General features: G+C 32.3%; 1 protein-coding gene across 2 annotated transcripts in view; it reads left to right on the top strand.

Annotated features, from left to right (window-relative positions):
- The first annotated feature begins 6,989 nt into the window (after window positions 1-6,989).
- The window catches only part of LOC130901461 (protein Tob1), an 83,318-nt gene continuing 69,369 nt past the window's right edge, over window positions 6,990-20,938 (top strand). For both annotated transcript variants that reach the window (XM_057812875.1, XM_057812878.1), the window contains exon 1: window positions 6,990-7,184. The gene's annotated coding sequence lies outside the window, so the exon portion shown is untranslated. The remainder of the gene's footprint in view (window positions 7,185-20,938) is intronic.

Consider the following 20,938-nt stretch of genomic DNA (forward strand, 5'->3'; position numbering starts at 1 on the left):
ATGTGCCAGACATTTATATCAAGTTGGGGTGAAAGATTTTCAATTTTTTTTTCATAAAAATTGGAGCTTTGGGGTGTTGATAGGGGTAGTTTAAATAGTGACTTCAGCAGCATTTTTGATGTACGGTGATGCATTTGACAAAATAAGTAGAAAATTATCTCCAGAATCAGGTGTAGGAAAAAAAATTTTGAAATAATCTCTGGTGCAAACCAACGTCGTTTTTTCGTAGTGTGGATACACCTGGTAAATGTAATTTGCAATATGTTTGGAGAAAAGATGTAAAATTTTGATTACATCTTACCCAATTTAGCAATATGAGCAGTATTGCACCATTTAAAATTTTTCATCTTATCGTATTTGCAGCTATAAAAAAACGAAAATCAATTAAAAAAGTATCAATCAAAATTTGAACGTCAGAATGATTGTTCAAATGAAATGATAGATATTATTTTTCGATATTATAAAAATATAGTTAAAAAAAACAATTCAAAGCTGAAATATCCTGAAACATTTCTCTGTATTTTCATTACGCATGTTGCTGAAAAATAACTTGATTTTGTAATTCTCGGTATTAATAATCCGAGGACATTGATATTTGTTCGAAATAATTTTATAACAGATTTCGCTTGTTGCTTGGGAAGAAATTTGAGAAAGTATCATTTTCGTTATTTCTATGAAAGTTAATGCTTTTTACAGGGATCTGATTCTGATTGCAGTTTTCGTGGTATCGGATCGCGAGTAGCTCGTGCTTGTTCACGGCTCAGTCCTTTAAAATCAACGCCAATTCTTCCGCTGTTCAATTTCCATTTATTTGATACTTTCTATCATTACAAAAGTTCTTAAATGCTTTCCATTCGAATGTTAATACTGTAAACGGTATTTTTTGATATGTTCGATTCTATAATTTCATTAATATTCTTGACAGTATTCCAAACAAATAGTTACATTTTGATATATTAAATATTCGAAACTACAAGATCGATATACAGGTTTTGTTTCATAAACGATGGGTTTTGATTGTACACATTTTTTTATTATTAGGTCTGCAAACTGCAAACTCTTTACGTCAATCAAAATCGTCATCTGATATCTTTTGAACTAACTTTGTATGGATGGAATTTATGATCACGTAAAATTTCTTTTACTGAACCAGTTTGGTCTACTTTTTTTACTAAATTACTGACAGTAGATCTTGTTATGGGATTTCGGTTAGGATATAAATTATTAAAGATATTACATGTTTCTTGTTGACTTTTACGCCTATCATTGAATTAACAATTAATTTTCAGATAAACGATCCATTATAACTTTCAATAAACTTATACAATACAATAATAATTTATTGAAACGTCAAATTTATAAAAATTTAACAAGCCGTTTCTGAGATAATTTAGGCGTTCCATACATAAAATTCACTCTGTATAATCAATATGTATCCATGGCAATGGGATAAAATGAAAACTGCACATGGGATCTGTTTTCAGTTTTCAGTTTAATTGGTTGTCCAGGCATGTGCGAGCTGTGCAATCGCACAGGGCCCCGTGCCTCACGGGGCCCCGCAAGGCTATCAATCTGTCAGTATTTTTCAGAAAGCTGTGAGGGTTTTATCTAATATTTCCCCTATTTTGAGGATCTGAGGTTATTTTTTAATTTTATACATAAAAATAAATATTTTCTAAATAAATATGTTTTAATGTTTTAAAGTCTGGGGCCCGCAAGTATTGAAGTAAGGAATCCAACTTTTTAAATCGCGAAACTGCTATGCTACTGCTATTTTCCGGGGAAGAGCTCCCCCTAACTCACCTCGCACAGGGCCCACTGTGGTTGCCTTCAATCAGTACAACTATAAAGCACTTCAAAAACACAAAATAAATAAGAGCCAAGACAAATTAGTCTGCATCCTATACAGAACGCCTAACAGAGCTCAAGGTTAAGGGTTTAAAACGACTTATTTTGAATTTCAAACGAAGAATATCCATTCGTTTTCTTTGATCTGTTTGAATACCTGCTTTAAGATCAGTTTTTTGAAAAGCTCAAAAATGCTTCAAAATAGCAGATTCACCTTTCAAAATTTGCTCAATTGTGCATAATATTATTTTATTTACTATGGGTTTTCGTACTTATCAGTTAGTGTAATTATTATAGGAAATAAAGCATATTTCCCATATCATTTGTTGTTAAAAAAATCACAGAATTATTTTATTTTTATTGCATTGTTTTCCATACATCACCGTTTCAAAATCATGTTCTTTATTGACTTTTGCACAAATCGCTAGAACAACATATAAACTAAAATCAACAAATTTCGAAATGCAGCTGTATATGAATGTTTTTTTAATCGAGTATAAACAATTTTTCACTTTGATGCATTAAAAAACTAACAAACTTTTCAGAACATTGTACCTACGTGGAAAAGTTTTTACAATAAATCGTATTTATGTATCGAAATGGCAAATTTGATTCAATTTATTTACAAAATGCTCTATGATGTACGTGTGTCTGTGATGTCTGATAAAATATCAGGTGGACTAGCATCCAAAAACTTTTTTTTTTATTACAGAATTTGATTTTATTATTCGATATACGCTTAAGTAATAACCTCTTCATCGGCGCATCATTTCTGTCCAACAAGCATCCTCTTGAGGTCTGAAAACACGAAAAGTCGCTGGAGGGCAACTCTTGAGAATCCGCTGGATGTGGAAACAACTCAAACCCCAATTCATGAAATTTTATCATCGTTTTTCTGTGATATCTTCCGTCAAACCCCCGAATAACACTACGTGATAGTCGTTGTGTATCCCATAAATCTGTTGTCTTAACTTTGCCAGCTGACTTATTTTTTTATTTAGTTTACATTTAGTTTTAAAGTTATCAAAATGAAATTTTGACAGCCTGATCAATTCACGAAACCACTTTTTCATGTCTAATTTTAATAAAACATCAAATTATCAGTTGAAATGATCCTATGCTATTTAGTCTAAATTATAACCAGGTTAGTTTGAAAATTTCAAATTATTATACGAGGACCGTCGATAAAATAAGGTTCCCAAAGAGCTGCGGACGCTTGGAACGCTGTTTGGTAGAATTTGGTGAATGCTTTCAATCTCTCAGTTCCCGCCCCGGCGAGCTGTCTACAATATTCCTTCTTGGTAGCCGTCAAAGATAGAGCTGCAGTTGAGAATTACGCTCTAGGATTCGTTACTTTTATGCAAAAAGGATTCCTCCGATGAACATTCCTTTCCCCAACTGTGTGAAATGTGTATGAGTGTTCAAAAAGTGCTAATTCAAATATGGACGTACAGATTTGGATGGAATACTGTTTCACCACCCCACCTTATAGCCCAGATTTAGCTCTCAAGAATAGAGAAGATGGTATACTATGCATTGTTTTAAACGGCGATTATGTCGAAAAATTAGGGAAGTCTAAGCTATCCAAACATGTATTTAATACCAATAAACATGTTTTTCATTGGGAACCTTATTTTATAGACAAACCTCGTATTAAAATTGATACGACAGTTAAATTGTAGTTATTAACTAATAAAATAATCCCCGTTGAATACATGGGATCATGGTAGTTGGTTTGTAAATGTGTGGCGCTATATTCTAGGCGGACAAATAAATGTACTATTGTTTTAATGAGACAGTTAATGGATAAATATATTTAGACTTGGCAGAAAACGAATCGCGACTTTTTTTATAAGACTAACACCTAACCATTCGTCGCGATATGTTCTTACAACACGCTGGTTCCATATAACGATACCCTGTTAGGTGGATGGGACGTGGAAGTTTATTTATTTGGCCACCTGGATCTCCTGACCTAACGTGCTTAGATTTCCATTTGTAGTGCGGATAAAATATCCTGTTTGCACCAATAGACCCACGACAATAGTTGATATGGTTGAAATAATACGATGGGCAATAGGAAGTACTTCAATGGCCGGAATTGAAACTGCTGTCCTATGTGCAGAATTTGATGAAGAATTCGATTATCGTATGGAAAGTGCAAAAAATTGCTTTTTGAATTTTATATGGTGGAAGACCTAATAATAAGACATAATGAAATACAATTACTAAACACCCCCAAAAAAAAAGCAGCGATCAATGACCTAATAAGCGCTAAAATGATAAGTGATCCATCAAAAAAGTAAAATTATATTGATTGGTTAACCAGGCAACTACCCGACCAACGTGTAATGTTCCCGTCTAATAAGCTTTCTACCATCAAACTCCTCCAGAAGACCTAAACATGACACAAATATTCGACAGGACTACGAATCTACCAGCTTCTGCAGAAAATAAACAAAGCTCTGTAGAACAAAGACTACTACTACTAATTTTTGACCGAGTCTGGCACCAAGGACTGGTATACAAAATTGAAAGAACTCTTATCCCAAACTACTTTAAAATCTTATCTAATCAACAGAACCTTCCAAACGAAAGTTAACGAAGAAAATATTCAAATTTCGACAAGTGTCCTAAATGGTAGTGTATTCTGACCACTACTTTGGATACTGTAGACATCAGATATATCAAAAAGACATAGTTACCAACAAAGAAGCAAAAACAGCCACCAACAACGATTGTATAGCACAATCAGATAGAAAGCTTAATATTATAAAAAAAGGAAATAACTTGACATAAAAGTAAGAAAACTTCTAATAGGGAAAAAATCTAAAGTCTTACGATAAAACGAAGCCCTTATCTGCTAATCTGTTATTGTAAATGATTATGGGGTCAACTACTAGATGCTCTATAGTATGTTTGATCTCATCATAGACATGAATCTGGGAATACCAAAAGTACAAGATATTATTAAATTCACCACTAGAGGAATTGTTAAGATCAAAAGGACCTAATATGTGGTATTAGAGGTTACATTATTGGATGTAAACCTCATCAAGACAATATAGATGATTATCTAGCGCTCGGAGTTAGCTCAAAAAATCTAATTAAATATTCTGATTGTTATAAGAGTTTAGATATAGATTTTAACTAAAATTTTTGAATGAATAACTTAAAAGTGGTCGAATTTTTAAACAATTAAGGATAAATTTCAATATATCGCGTTTAACATTCAACAATGTTTTGTAGACTTACAACCGTGTTGTCAAAAACATTTATATGTCAACACGAATCGTCTTTTTTATTATTTCGCCTTCCTGTTTAACACACACGTTGTTATTTTGGCCTTATTTTTCACATTTAAGTATCATTGAACCCCGCTATACCCAAGCTTCGTACAAAAACAAATAAATGAAAAATAAACATTTACAGGTAAGCGATACTAATATAATTATTGATAACGTGTGTCCCAATAGTTTTGGCACAAAATATTCAACAATATATTTTTGAAATCTTCAATTAAAAGGGCCTGTGGAATGCAGTAGTGAGCGACAGTCGACTCGACTGTGCTCGGCCACGCTCAGAGCTCGTTCATTTGCGAAATGTAAAAAACTTAACAAAAGCTGGACAAGCCTGACTCCGTTTGTTTTGACTGGACACGCAATCAACAAGTCTAACTATGTCCGGTTTTATCCGGAGAACAAATTTACTTATTTCTCTACTGAATACCGAAATTATTCAATCCAACTGACAGATGAAAGACTTCTTTGTAATTTTAAGGTTAAGTAGATCCCCTTTGGTTACTTGCTACTTATAGAAGTAAATTTATCCCAATAGTCATATTTTGGGCTCCTCATACGCCTCAAACGACTAACCCTGTATAATTTTCAAAAATATCACAAATTAGAAAACTTTAAAAATTTCCTAAATTATAACAAATTTCCATTCTTCTCTACTGAATACAGAAATAATTTAATTCAATTGACAGATGAAAGACTTCTGTGTAATTTTAAGGTTAGGTAGATCCAGTTTGGTTACTTAATGCCCTTAACTTTCTTATACATTGTACCAATTTTGATATTTTTAAGTTAAAGGGTTGCAAAGAAATTATTTTTTTTCAATTTTCAATTTTCAAAAGTATCACAAATTAGAAAACTTTAAAAATGTACCAAATTATAATTATTCAATTCAACTGACAGATGAAAGACTTCTTTGTAATTTTAAGGTTAGGTAGATTCGATTTGGTTATTTGCCCTAACAGTCTCATACATTGTACCAAATTTGGTATTTTAAAGTAAAAGGGTCGTAAAGAAATTATTTTTTTTGAAATTTTGATCCTATAATTCCTCAGAGTTGCTTGGTAGATAGATATATAGGTAAATTTATCCCATCACCTTTGATATGTATACGTTTTTATGCGAGTAACCCTGTATAATTTTCAAAAGTATCACAAATTAGAAAACATCGAAAATATACTGAATTATAACAAATTTCCTTTTTTTCTCTACTGACTATTGAAAATTTTTTAATTCAACTGACAGATTAAAGATTTCTGTGTAATTTTAAGGTTAGGTCCAACCAGTGTATTTTCTTAATGTAAGAAATGTTCCATTTCCTATGAATAATAATAAATTATTGTAACTACAGTGACCTTTTTTTAATATAAAACATTAGGAACGAAAAATGCACCAACTTCAAGTGTTCTAAGTTTGAAAAAGAGTTTAGCTATTCAAGTATCTCAAAATTCTTATAATAATTGTATGGCGAGATTGCGGGTTCACTCTTAAACAAACAACCAAGCAAAGTGAGGAGAATAATAATAAAACAAATTTTCTCATGCGAAAAACACATTCAAATTCTAGCAACTAATGATCAATCGTTAGTATCAAATAGTAAAGTTTTAAATAAATTATATATCTGCATGCTATCCTGCGGAATTTTAGCTAATAAGCCAGTCAAGTTCGAACTATCAATGATCTGCATTAGAAAATTTATCCCCGGGACTATCCTATCCGAATGCATCCCATCCATAGCACTACGATGACGCAACTAAAACTCGGGAGGCGCTTCTAAACAAACCGTTACCTTAGCAACTACGTCGTTACGTCATTTATGACGTCAGAGCGTGAATCGTGGACCGAGTTATATATCGACGATTTCGAGATGCGAATAGCCCATTGTAGAAGCGCAAAGCGCGGAACGCGAGTGCTACAACACAGTGATCGTACTAGTCCAAACATCTTTTATATTTTTCTACTTTTATATATCTAATTGTATAGTTTCGTTATTTTTATTACTTAGAAGTTTATATTTTCTCATCGTTCGATACGCTTCTGGTGAGTACTAATACTTATTCGCAACATAAATATTTTGTACCTATGTAACATCAGCTGATTTTAACTATTTACTAAATCACAGTTCTTGATGTAGTAGGGGGTGCTGTGATTTTGACGAGTGAATATATATTTTTTTGGGCGTTACTCTTGACACATGATCTCTTTATAAAACTATTTGTTATTTTTAAATGGTAGCGTATTACACAATACGATTTATATTATCTAATCGCAATTATGTCGTAGTGATAGTGATTAGTGACCCAAAACAATTTTTTTATGAAACATAAGGTAACATAATACGATATGTTTTCTACTGTAATATTTTTATTTCAATAATAATCGACAATTAGTCATATTGAATCTAAAAGAACTTATATAGACATGTTTAATTTTAACGACGTAATCTATAAACTTTAACCCACCGACTGTGTTGCTGAAACAACTAATTTTCGACTTTTTTTTAAATTAGTTTATTAATGAACCTACGGAATTGATGGTTGTTTTTTATTATAACTATAAATTTGGAAATAAAAACGAAATATAGTTCTGTTTTAAGGTGTTATGTTAGAAAATAATTATGAAACCAAACTATATTCTAAATTTTTTAACAATAAAAATAAAAACATTTTAGGTTAGGTTTTATTTATTATATATTCTCCATTTTCTTAACAGTCTGTCAAGTATTCAAAATTCATAATCCGACTGAGGTGAAAGATTTGTGTCCTACAAGGTTATTGCCAAAAGTTTCGAAAGTCCTTAAACGAGAAATGCACACCGATAAAATATTTTTTTATGTGAAAATAATCTCTCACGATTCCGTAGGTGGCATAGCAGAGCAACGTCAATGTTAAAATATAATTGACGATATAATAAGAGAACTGGATAAGAAGTTATGTTGATATTCTTTGTGCAAATTGGGAAGATTCTGTAATTTTTTTGGGTGTCACTTGAAGGGAAGAAATTTGCTCATCTGAGGCTAGTAAAATAATACCTGGTGTACCACAATTTGCCAACTACTGTTCCTTGTATATGTTTGTGGAATATGTGACTATATGTCTAACTTTCACATATCAATACTTTGATTCTGCGGATCCAGAAGCAATAGATACACGCCTAAACAGATCTTTTATACGTCCTTGAATATTTGCAACAAAATTTGACATCGAAGTTGGGACGTTGGAATTTGAGCAATTTGCTAATAGCTTAGGACTTGTTTAAAGAACATTTGGTACAAAATTTTTGCTAAACAGAAACTTTTGTATATAAATTTGTTTCAATGCTGCATCGAAAAATAGTGTGAAGTTTGTAGAGATCATGTTAAAGCTAAGAAAATACGACCTTGTTTCGGGCAAAATTGATGAATTAATTTGGTTAAAAATGTCGCAAAGTTGCAAATCTTCATTTTATGTTTTTTCTTATGTATTAAAACATTCGACACCTGTTTATTTAAAGAAAAAAACTTGTTTTTTGTGAAATAATACATAATATACATCTGTTAACTTCGCCTCAGGAGGAATCCATGCTTTCCGAAAGAAATTTCACGTATGTACGTGTTAATGATCTACACAAGGGCCTTCATGTCTACATTTCGAGGGTAAAAAATCTCTGTCTCTTTTCGGCAGGTAATCAATTTCCTTTTGGTTTGGACGCTTCGATCTGCGATTAAATCAATCGCGATTTTATCTAAAATTATATGTTTTCTATATTCTTAGTATACCATGTATATAGTACTTGAGCATTCATTCAAGCACAATTCAGTAAATCATAGAATATACAAAAGACGTCATCTCTTGCTGTTACGCAACACGTCGGACGTAGCTGATTTTTTATCTTCCACATCGACACTACCTTTTATTTTTTTATAAAAAATGATCATCTCTCGCTTTTCATTCTCAGCATCAACATCTGGGATGTAATGGAATGAAGTCTGGCAACGCTGTAAAAAAGAAATTTTACGAAACACGTTCGTGCTTCAAACAGTTGTGTCTTTGTTATGATAACACGTGCTTGTCGAGTAGACGCGGTTCCAGAATTAATAACCGATACAAGTTCGAGTTTACGTCGTATCTACAATTACCGATTACCAAGTTTACCGAATTTCGTCAAAAATATCCGGTTATCAAATCATTCAAAAGTGTGTACGTACCAGAAAACGTACCAGAAATTTATAAAAATAAGCTCTGTTGTCACGCACCCTTCCCGACTTCCAAATTGCATTTGAGAAAAATTTGAAACCCTCCTTGTTGTTGAGAAACGTTGCTGTAAATGATCAAGATCAATTTGAACATTTACAGTAACCGTTTTTGGAATCCCTTTTGGAATTATGATAATATGTTTTGTCCTGAACCAGATATTGGTCTTAGAACAACATCAGATGGTTAGTTATTTACTACAGAGGTTCGTCGTGTTGGGTTCTCTCATATATCTTCATGCTGAGGATACAATAAGACTTTGCGTTAACCAGAGCGATTTTTATACCATATCTTGCATATACTGCCAAAACGAAGAGCGCCTTCTTCTAAATGCTTCTGATTTCTCACTTTTAGTATATACATTATGAGAATTCTTTATAAATCTTTCAAAAACTGCTCTTATAGAGATTTATTTTCGTTCTATGCGATTTTATAAATTTTTAAATGCCATGAAAAAGGTAAAGTAATCCAAATACCACCCTACTTTTCTGTCTTTTGTCGTAATTTCACATTAGTTCATTTTACATCGTTTAGCATATTATTAAATTATAATTCAAAATATTTTAGTGCGGATTTAGCATTCGTTTCAGGTGACTTGTACCATCTATTCCTATCTTATGTAGTCTCCTTTGTACACTATCACGATTCTTGGAACGTTTCAGGATAATATTTACGCAACTTTTCTAATTATTCCTTATACTAGTATAAAAACTAATCCATTTGACGTATTTATATGAAATTTTGTCAATCGACATTAGGAATATGGTGAAAACTAACAATGTGATAACAATATAGTCACTTTTCCATAAAACGATCTTCGTACTTATTTTTGGCGGCTTGAACTCAAAGTTTTAACTGTCTCGTTGAAAATAACATTTTTTCCTCGATAAAATTATTAATGAGTCAACTAAATATCACAATTATTGTTCTGAAATTTGTGAACGTACGGTATAGAAATATATAAATACAATACTTAATTGATATCTTCACATAACCTAACTTTTAATTCATTTGATATGTTAGGAAGAAGTTCTTGATTCTAGTAAAGAAACAACTAATAAATTCAGTCACTATTATGATTAAAATATTATAATAGTTCTAAAAAATTATCAAGAAACATTGTTTACTAGTAATGTTTTAAACCTCATTATTACAAAGTCAGCTGATTCCTCATTCAGTGACGGCATTTCGTCACGTGGTAATGGGTGTTGATTTAAAACGAATCGTTAGATACTTGAACTGTTATTGTAATGTTTTTTTTATATGTCAAACATTAATTTACATGAATTTGTAACTTGTGCAAACATTTTTAAATAATGTTAACTTTAGGGATTCAATTAATCTCTCAGTTTTGGGGTTCTCAGTCGTAAACCTGCGAGATAAAACATTGGGGACTATTTAAACATATTTTCTCTCAAATTAACCATCGTTTTAATTTGATTTAACTGATTGTAATACTATGTTAGCATAAAGAACAATGATTTTATACTTTCAAGTTGTCGTTATGATCCTAGATATTCTGTATTGCATTTCTTAGCTCAACTAATGTAATGTACGAGGGCCCCTCCAATAGTTCGATATTTCAGATAAAAACTCTACTGACATGCTTTATCCTATTAGAATATCCATTGTTAACAATCATTATTATGAAATTGAACGTTTCTAAAGACGTTTTTATGGTTTATGAGAGAAGTACCACCTCTAATTTCACTTTTCTCGAAATAATGAGAATATTTTCATTAAATATCTCGATTGGTAGTTGAAGCAATCTAATTGAATGAATCTATTTTCATAATTATTTAAAAGAAGTTACTAGGATGGATTGTTTGAAGACTACAGAAATTCAATATTGTGCAATCTGGCAAATATTTCTAATCGTACATTGTTATTATTATTTTGACATAACAATCCTGTTTTTACAAATATTATGATTCCTTCGTTACTAAAATGGTTGTCGCATTGAACGTTCCCAGTGGATTTAAATCATTTGGTTATACAATGACGATAATAAATATAATTAGTTTACCAGCTTGTTATTTTCATTTTTGTAAACAAAAAAACTACTAAAATTCCGTTTTGTTGTTGCTAAGTAATAGAGAGAATACGTCAAGGCAGTTTTAATTTGCGTTCATTATAAGAAAAATATTAAACGATTCTATTTATTGCCTTAACGATTCGCGCACGTGTTCAGATATAACCTCAAATTGATAAAGAAAAAAATCTATATATAAATAGTAGCTTTCTATTAAAATATAAATTATTTCAATCGTAAAAGATATTCTTCCCTTATTTGTCAAAAATTTAAGGTCTTTTATATTCCAATAACACGCAATCATCTATAGCTACCTTGAAATTTATAAAATAGAATGAATTTTAATGATTAAATATATATGTTTGTGCTATATAAAAACTTCTCAGTCGTTTTGATTCTATTGATGATTCCTTCATCTATTTTATAAATACTGAGATGTCTGTCCTATGTAAAAAGCATCACAAACATACTCATTATTGTACATTATTTCTTAATTGTTTGAGAATTGAATTTCAGAAGTAAAACACATAATCTCAGATCAACAAATTGTATTTAGAGAGAAACGCTCTTTATTTTAGTAGGAACATACGAGGGTTGTCTAAGATGTTTTCGTATTAACAAAGAAACAAAACATCTTTTTGTTGTCGTCTTTTTTCCTAAAATAGGCGTCTACTTATCGTAGTTGATTTTGTTTAGATTCGAATCATCGTTTCAAAGAATTCCCTGAGAAAAACATCCTTTTATACTTCTGGATTACTAATAGACGGCCTCCATTTTCAAAAAAACTTTTCTATTATCTTCGGATACCAGCAATAGTCCACGGAGAACCAGTAGAGTAAATTTCCTGGTTTTTCTTTACAATTCCACCATCGTTACTAGGTGAATCCTAAACCGAATTCAACCGAATATTTCTGGGGTTTTCCTTTAAGTTGGTGAACTGGTTCATGGCCAACATTCGTCGAGCCATTTTCTTTTAATTCCTATGTCAATTCCAAATGGCCAAATCAGTTCTTCGTTCGATGAAAAGCAGCCACACAACCCTGAGCGAGCGATACACGTAAAGAAATATTTCCAACTTCATCTTTGAAGATAATTTTCTTATATTAGAGCTATATTTAAAATAAACTTAATATCACATTTAAGTGCCTCTATCTGCCCCAAAAACAAACGTCAAATCCTTGGATTGTAGTAAAGTAAAAACATGTTGTTAAGTCGTTAATTTAGAGAAAGCAGCTTGTTCACTTTTCAGATAGTTAAAATTTCTGGAACCGTTGGTGATATTCATAATGAACACACTGTTTACACTGCCGCTACACCAACACTCACAATTACACTGTACGACGTGCGTTTTGATAACCAAGTTATCGTCTTAAGAGATCGAAGGTTTACCTTCGAAACGTGCGTTACACAATGTTGAATTGGTGTAGATGTGGTGTAAACAGTGGGTTCACTATAGTTCTTAGAGTATTTAATTCATCGTACTAATATTTTTATTATTTCCATATTAAAACTTCTTTTTCGTATTTTTTAAATGAGTTAGTAGTGTGTACAGATTGTGCATTGTTTACATGAAATACTCAAAGAATTTCATTCTCATCTGGTAGTAGTGGTTGTAATCATAATCACTTGATAAACAGTTTCAATATTGACATTCTGAAACATATTTTTACGTTTTAAATTGTGATAAATCATAATTTTATTTACGTAACTTGTAGCTTGGAAAAACATATTTACTTACTTATTCAAGTTTCGTACTCAGTTTTTAGTTATAAAAATCTTTTTAAATTCATATTAGGGTGCTAATACTCCTTCACTAAAATCGTACTAATACAAAATTTATATTTTGCCAAGTTGCACTTTATACAACTTTATGAATTAGCCAGTTTGAAAACGTTCTCTATTTACTGCAAGCACGTCGCATGCAAATGTTCATGTCTAAAACTCAAATATACATATTCATCGAATATTTTTCGCGAAATTGCTTCAACATTGTATGGAATAATAACGAATTATTCGTTTTCTAAATAGGTATTTGTCGATTACCGAATCCTACTTCTTGATCGTTTTCATTCTTCTCGGGTTATTTCGTTAAGTAGCTCATACACGCTCAGTATCATCTTCGCAGTTAAAGTGCTTTTAAAATGATTTTCATATGGGAAAAGTTTTGCTCACACATATTGGACGATAGCCGAAAATATTGCAAATACCTCACTATCTGGTATATTAGCCTAACAATTGATTCATCCCGAGGGAAAATATTAAATTTGCATGCATCCGAAAAGAGATTCATTCAAAAGAATGCCAGTAAAATGCATTTTAAGTCTGGTTTTATCTAGAAGTAACAGGTAACCACGTTTATCAAAATCCTGACTTTTTTTTTGAGCTACTTCGGGTTTTTCACGATTATTTAAAATTGGACGAGTACGTCTTTAGTACAGTTTGGACCGATGCAACTAAAGATTTAGTGCACCAATATGATTTGTAATATCAACTAGGAACATCAACCTACGAACCAATTCAAACTTATGTTTACCATTTTGAACTGCCAGGTTTAGCACACGTGACTCCTGACCTACAGTTTGATTCTTCAATGGATTCGAGGGAGCAGGATTATTTTCTCGGATTAGTGGATTAGTTTTTGTTTTTTTTTAAAATTCTACAACAAAACAAATCGAAAAACAGTGTTGTAAATTGATTCTAGCGAGAAATATCTTTATATTTCCACATTTTTAAAAAGTAAGTGGAATCAACACTTTTGATCATCATCAACTGCTGCTTGGCTTATGCAGCATTCTCTTCCTTTCCGTTTTGATACAAACTTTTGTTTAAATAATTGATTACAAACTGTAAATTATGAAAAGAAACAATTTTTCATGCCTTTCACATGTTAGATGGTTCCCAAGTTTCGACACTATTAGTGTCAATGACATTAGTAATTCTGATAATAAGATTCTCATCTAAGGCATCCAAGCTGCGCAACCAGTCGCCGGTCTGTAACCTAACCAGTACAGAAGCCATAAAATCACTAACTTTGAAAGAAGACGAAAAGGAAAGACAATGAATAGCCCAGTTCGCTGTTCAGTATAGACGATAAAGTTTGGTGAATATGACAATCATGATGAGAAATGAATATTCGCTACTTATGATAAAAGGGGACGAAAAAGGAGGACAATAACTCTTTGATGTACTATGTGCAGATGACAATAATTATTCAGAAAAATCGTTGCACGGCTTTCCTCTTAGGAGCACGACCTTTACTTACATATTCTACGTTCAGAAGTAGTTAAGGGCTCAATATTTTACAATGCATAAAATGCACAATCATTTGCCAATTAGAATCAGATCGATATCATCTTTTTCCGCATTCCGCAATAATTTGAGGACATATTTACTGAAAAGTAAACGACTTCTAAATAATAATATTTCTTCTATATTAATTATTACCTATAATTTTGTTACTCATTATGGTTTCCTTCTCTATATTGAAATTTTATTTTATTTATATCTTTATTTAGTTATTTTTATGTTTGTTTTTTAGTTTTTGTCTACAAATTGTAACAAATTTTTGACAATAAAGCATTTCTCTCTCTGCCTCTCGGTCTATTACTGAAGTTGACGCGAGTTAATTGAATACTGTGATAGTTTATTAGCATTTCATCTTCGTACAAAACATTTTTCATGATTTTGTTTTGTTGTCACTTCTCTACGAACTGAAATGATACCTGTCACTTATCAACACGTGTCTATTTCAATTAAATAAATAGTACATTATATTATAGTCAATAACGTATTTAAGAATGCAGCAATTATCATATTTAGAACTATTTTGTGTTTCAGTAAGTAATAAAGTTATTTGATAACACGTGTTTATGGTTATTTTTTTCTTTATCAGTTGCCAAAATGACTAAACGACCTTTACTGAAATCATTAGTAGAAAAACAAACTTATTTTCGTTAAATGTATGCTATTTTTAACAATATAATAACAAAAAGAAAGGGCATTAGGTATAATACGTTTTCTATATCTTACTTTCATACTAATTAACAAATTATTATAAAAATAAAACTTCCATCTGGAAATAATTATACGTAAACTCTAGGCTTACCTAGAAAAACTATTTGTAAAAATAACCGACCCAAATTTCTGTTTATACAACGTTAAGTATTTTGTAGGTCAAACTCAATAAGAAATTTTTTGTGATTCCAACACAAATCAATGAACCAGAAACAAGCTCCCTTATTCGACATAAATAATTGACTATCATTCATTTTTCAAGAATTATTATAAACTCTTGTCCATATATAACACCTTTATTTCAATATCAAAACCTAAAATGTTAATCTTTTGGGCTTTTTTTGTCTATCACAAAAAGTTAAGTATTTTAAATGTTAGCGATGAAATGTAGCAAAATTTTTTAGTGTTTTTTTAAAATTTTAATTTTATCCATTTTTCTTTCATTCTATTGTTGTACCAACTTGTGGACAGCAGTAATTCAAGTCAATCAAGGTGTGTTAATGTCGAGACTAGTTAAACAAAAAATGAAGAGTTAGGCCGTTGAGTGAACGCAAAGCTGAAAGAATTAGTTAAACAGGGATAAAGTTATCGTGAAGTGGCAAATCTGTTTGGCCACCACACAACCATTGGCACTTTGATACAAAGATTTCGAGACACCAGTTCACATTCTAGGTCCTTCAGTTTTAACTCCTCGTGATGACCGTTTTTTGCAATTAAATTCATTAAGAAATCTGTCAATGACAAGTGTCGAGCTCAACAACCTTTTACAAAAAGTCTCTGATAGATCAATAAGACGACACCTTCAGAATGCTGGTATACACAGCGGAGGCACCTTTGCTAACCAGGCAGCAGACTAAGATTTTCAATGCAACATTTAGATTGGAATTTAGAAAATTGGTCCCAAGTTTTATTTACTGCTGACACAAGAATCAGTCCAAGAGGACGTAATCAAATTCGAAGACAGCGAGGAGAAAGATTTGCGCAATCTTGTGTCATTCCCAGGGAGCCGTTGCAAGGACGGTCTATCATGTTTTGGGGAGGAATTTGTTTTGATGCCCGCACAGACCCGCCCTTAGCGCAGCGAGATACATAATTGACATTCTTGAAAATCACGTCGTTCTGTTTGGGCCATTTATTGGTGATGATTTTCGTTTAATGCAAGTAGGAATTCATATCCTGGACTGGCCACCAAGAAGTCCAGATATGAATCCTATCGAGCATGTCTGGGACATTTTAAAACGCCTCATTCGTCGTCGAAATCCAGCAATTAAGCCAGCGGCATTAAAAAAAGGAACATTATTGTTGAGAATGCAAGTTTACTCATTAAAAATCACTCAAAATTACTACACATATCTTATTATTGCGTCAAAATGATTGAAAAGAAGTTAAACAATAACAATATTAATTTAAATTTATTAAACAAAAAAATATTTTCAGAAATCGAGGTGGTGTATTTAACTATTTTCATTTCACATTTTTCGAATGAAATTGATTGATTCTATGAAGATATTTTGGGGACGAACCCAGCTGTAAAACAGGAACTTTTATCTCGATATGATGCAAATTGTCAATGTATAGATTTTATAAAGGAATATTTCTAAATTACAGTCAAAAGGTATTTCTTATCATTATGTTAGGTATTGTGTTTCATGAGTTCTTGCACGCATCAATAACAAGTCTTAACTAGCTTTATACCAAGTTTCAACTTGATCAGTTTTATTATAGTGGAGCTCGAAAGACCAGTCAATCAAGTCGTCTTGAAAATTGTCTCAAATTGAGTTACAAAATTTTTAATTAACACCAACACAAATTGAGACTGCTTATGATGACTTGTACCCACCATTTTCAACAATTAAAAACTGGTTTAGGTTATTTCGCTGAGGATGAGAATAATTAGAGGATTACACATGTGCGGAAGGTCTTTCCATTTCCAAAACAAGTGTTCTAAGGATCCTACACGAGCATTTGATTATGAAAATAATTAGTGGCTACCTCCCATTTCAACGCAGCGTCAAGAAGAATGTTGTGACCGATTTTCAGAGCTTTGTCGTGAGGACCAAGAAAGAGATTCGGCATCGGGAAGGAGAATCCGTGCCAAAAAAAGCAAACGTCGCGAAAATCACCAAAAAAGTGATAACTACGAGATTTTGGGACTGCGAGGTTATCCTTTTGATTGACTTTAAGGGATCAAATACAGCTGTGAATGCAGTATATTACTCTGGCTTACTAAGCAGTTGCGTCAAAAAATGATCAATAATAGGCACAGCAAAATCAGTCTAGGTGTGCGCTTGCTTAATGAAAACCCTCCAGCTTACACAGCTTCGCTTTCCAAGCCTTTACAGAGATTGAGATTTATCTTTATGACTTTTCTATGTTACGCTAAAAATTCATGGACTTCTCTACGTAAACGTAAAATTACTGTATTCTAATCAATATTTGATGAAGGTGTAAAGTTTTATATTATTACTACTTAAATTAGCGGCTTCAGATGATTTTCTGCCTCTTTGCAATCGCTGCATTATTAGTATCATTTCATGAATTGAAGTGAAAAAACTGGAAAAGTGATGTATAGAATATCAGAGTCTAATTGAATTTTAAAACTAAATAGAAAAAATCTAAAATATATAATTCTTTGCCTGACTACTACATTTGAATATAAACCATCTGAATATATTTCGTTTACCGCTTGCAAACCCAGATTTAGCTCGGTTTCTATCGATTATCCATCTTTCCATTAAAATATTTATTCAGAAACCCTAATAATATCCATATTAAACTCGAGGTGGGGTGTATTTAACAGAACCAATCATCTGAATTTGGTGTAACTGTGTCAGAAATAAATAAAAGGTTTATGTTGCCAGTCTCCGAAATGGGAAAATCGATATATATCCCACTTCCATCTCTTTCTATACTTCGTGACGAGATCTATGTAATCCTTGCTTTGACCTATTTTATTTTGCCGCCGTACCAACAGCATGGATTTCTGTATTTATTACGAGTCGTAGAAAATGTTTAAATAATAATTTTTCAACAACGTTAATGTAAACTTAATTAGTTAAGTTCATTTTGTTATACAAAACACAGGATTATTTGAAGCTTAAATTTAGCTGGTACTTGATGAGTTTACTGTAGTTGAGTACCTCAGAGTTATTTGAAGCTTCAATTCAGCTGGTATTTAATGAGTTCACAGCAGCTGAGTACCTTATGGTTATTTGAAGCTTTAATTCAGCTGGTACCTAATGAGTTCACAGCATTCAAGAACCTCAGAGTTATTTGAGGGTTCAATTTACCTGATACCTAAGGAGTTCACTGTATGAGAGGATCTGAGGATTATTTGAAGCTTAAATTTAGCTGGTACTTGATGAGTTTACTGTAGTTGAGTACCTCAGAGTTATTTGAGGATTCAATTTAGCTGATACCTAAGGAGTTTACTCTATGAGAAGATCTGAGGATTATTTGAAGCTTAAATTTAGCTGGTACTTGATGAGTTTACTGTAGTTGAGTACCTCAGAGTTATTTGAGGATTCAATTTAGCTGATACCTAAGGAGTTTACTCTATGAGAAGATCTGAGGATTATTTGAAGCTTAAATTTAGCTGGTACTTGATGAGTTTACTGTAGTTGAGTACCTCAGAGTTATTTGAAGCTTCAATTCAGCTGGTATTTAATGAGTTCACAGCAGCTGAGTACCTTATGGTTATTTGAAGCTTTAATTCAGCTGGTACCTAATGAGTTCACAGCATTCAAGAACCTCAGAGTTATTTGAGGGTTCAATTTACCTGATACCTAAGGAGTTCACTGTATGAGAGGATCTGAGGATTATTTGAAGCTTAAATTTAGCTGGTACTTGATGAGTTTACTGTAGTTGAGTACCTCAGAGTTATTTGAGGATTCAATTTAGCTGATACCTAAGGAGTTTACTCTATGAGAAGATCTGAGGATTATTTGAAGCTTAAATTTAGCTGGTACTTGATGAGTTTACTGTAGTTGAGTACCTCAGAGTTATTTGAGGATTCAATTTAGCTGATACCTAAGGAGTTTACTCTATGAGAAGATCTGAGGATTATTTGAAGCTTAAATTTAGCTGGTACTTGATGAGTTTACTGTAGTTGAGTACCTCAGAGTTATTTGAAGCTTCAATTCAGCTGGTATTTAATGAGTTCACAGCAGCTGAGTACCTTATGGTTATTTGAAGCTTTAATTCAGCTGGTACCTAATGAGTTCACAGCATTCAAGAACCTCAGAGTTATTTGAGGGTTCAATTTACCTGATACCTAAGGAGTTCACTGTATGAGAGGATCTGAGGATTATTTGAAGCTTAAATTTAGCTGGTACTTGATGAGTTTACTGTAGTTGAGTACCTCAGAGTTATTTGAGGATTCAATTTAGCTGATACCTAAGGAGTTTACTCTATGAGAAGATCTGAGGATTATTTGAAGCTTAAATTTAGCTGGTACTTGATGAGTTTACTGTAGTTGAGTACCTCAGAGTTATTTGAGGATTCAATTTAGCTGATACCTAAGGAGTTTACTCTATGAGAAGATCTGAGGATTATTTGAAGCTTAAATTTAGCTGGTACTTGATGAGTTTACTGTAGTTGAGTACCTCAGAGTTATTTGAAGCTTCAATTCAGCTGGTATTTAATGAGTTCACAGCAGCTGAGTACCTTATGGTTATTTGAAGCTTTAATTCAGCTGGTACCTAATGAGTTCACAGCATTCAAGAACCTCAGAGTTATTTGAGGGTTCAATTTACCTGATACCTAAGGAGTTCACTGTATGAGAGGATCTGAGGATTATTTGAAGCTTAAATTTAGCTGGTACTTGATGAGTTTACTGTAGTTGAGTACCTCAGAGTTATTTGAGGATTCAATTTAGCTGATACCTAAGGAGTTTACTCTATGAGAAGATCTGAGGATTATTTGAAGCTTAAATTTAGCTGGTACTTGATGAGTTTACTGTAGTTGAGTACCTCAGAGTTATTTGAGGATTCAATTTAGCTGATACCTAAGGAGTTTACTCTATGAGAAGATCTGAGGATTATTTGAAGCTTAAATTTAGCTGGTACTTGATGAGTTTACTGTAGTTGAGTACCTCAGAGTTATTTGAAGCTTCAATTCAGCTGGTATTTAATGAGTTCACAGCAGCTGAGTACCTCAGGGTTATTTGAAGCTTCAATTCAGCTGGTACCTAATGAGTTCACGGCATTCAAGTACCTCAGAGTTATTTGAGGCTTCAATTTACCTGATACCTAAGGAGTTCACTGTATGAGAGGATCTGAGGATTATTTGAAGCTTAAATTTAGCTGGTACTTGATGAGTTTACTGTAGTTGAGTACCTCAGAGTTATTTGAGGATTCAATTTAGCTGATACCTAAGGAGTTTACTCTATGAGAGGATCTGAGGATTATTTGAAGCTTAAATTTAGCTGGTACTTGATGAGTTTACTGTAGTTGAGTACCTCAGAGTTATTTGAAGCTTCAATTCAGCTGGTATTTAATGAGTTCACAGCAGCTGAG

Source organism: Diorhabda carinulata, chromosome X (assembly GCF_026250575.1).
Source record: "Diorhabda carinulata isolate Delta chromosome X, icDioCari1.1, whole genome shotgun sequence".
Classification (NCBI taxonomy): Eukaryota; Metazoa; Arthropoda; class Insecta; order Coleoptera; family Chrysomelidae; genus Diorhabda; species Diorhabda carinulata.